We start from the raw sequence: 1,114 nt of genomic DNA on the forward strand, positions 1-1,114 counted from the left end.
TAATTTTTTTCGCGCCGCTTGCCAAACAAAACGCACGTGTAAGTAATATATTTACCGTGTTTTATTATTTTGCACGAGTGCGGTAAGTCATAGCTGGGTGCTCACGATTCACGGGTCCAGCGTCGGCGTTGTGGCGCGGCAAGCGTGCACTGGTGCGGTTGAGATGGAGGGGTGGAAACCGCGTTAAACTCATCTCCGTAGTTGAGAGGGAGCGGCCAAAGCAATGTACAATCGTCTTTGTAGTGGAGCTGGAAGGGGCAAGGATAAGGGACGAAGACCGGGGTAACATGTTGGATGCGATCATACCATCACTAAAGCACCGGATCCCATCAGAACTCCGAAGTTAAGCGTGCTTGGGCGAGAGTAGTACTAGGATGGGTGACCTCCTGGGAAGTCCTCGTGTTGCATTCCCTTTTTAATTTTTTTCGCGCCGCTTGCAAGACAAAACGCACGTGTAAGTAATATATTTACCGTGTTTTATTATTTTGCACGAGTGCGGTAAGTCATAGCTGGGTGCTCACGATTCACGGGTCCAGCGTCGGCGTTGTGGCGCGGCAAGCGTGCACTGGTGCGGTTGAGAGGGAGGGGTGGAAACCGCGTTAAACTCGTCTCCGTAGTTGAGAGGGAGCGGCCAAAGCAATGTACAATTGTCTTTGTAGTGGAGCTGGGAGGGGCAAGGATAAGGGACGAAGACCGGGGTAACATGTCGGATGCGATCATACCAGCACTAAAGCACCGGATCCCATCAGAACTCCGAAGTTAAGCGTGCTTGGGGCGAGAGTAGTACTAGGATGGGTGACCTCCTGGGAAGTCCTTATGTTGCATTCCCTTTTTAATTTTTTTCGCGCCGCTTGCAAAACAAAACGCACGTGTAAGTAATATATTTACCGTGTTTTATTATTTTGCACGAGTGCAGTAAGTCATAGCTGGGTGCTCACGATTCACGGGTCCAGCATCGGCGTTGTGGCGTGGCAAGCGTGCACTGGTGCGGTTGAGAGGGAGGGGTGGAAAACGCGTTAAACTCGTCTCCGTAGTTGAGAGGGAGCGGCCAAAGCAATGTACAATCGTCTTTGTAGTGGAGCTGGGAGGGGCAAGGATAAGGGACGAAGACCGG

The 1,114-nt window shown here is 51.3% G+C and overlaps 2 non-coding genes across 2 annotated transcripts; both read left to right on the forward strand.

Annotated features, from left to right (window-relative positions):
• Positions 1–292: 292 nt before the first annotated feature.
• Positions 293–411, forward strand: LOC123173719 (5S ribosomal RNA). Its single transcript, XR_006486459.1, has one exon. It is a non-coding gene; the product is annotated as a 5S ribosomal RNA (ribosomal RNA).
• Positions 412–708: 297 nt separating this feature from the next.
• Positions 709–828, forward strand: LOC123173779 (5S ribosomal RNA). Its single transcript, XR_006486516.1, has one exon. It is a non-coding gene; the product is annotated as a 5S ribosomal RNA (ribosomal RNA).
• The last annotated feature ends 286 nt before the right edge of the window (positions 829–1,114 follow it).

Source organism: Triticum aestivum, unplaced genomic scaffold (genome assembly GCF_018294505.1).
Source record: "Triticum aestivum cultivar Chinese Spring unplaced genomic scaffold, IWGSC CS RefSeq v2.1 scaffold116194, whole genome shotgun sequence".
NCBI classification, from domain to species: Eukaryota; Viridiplantae; Streptophyta; class Magnoliopsida; order Poales; family Poaceae; genus Triticum; species Triticum aestivum.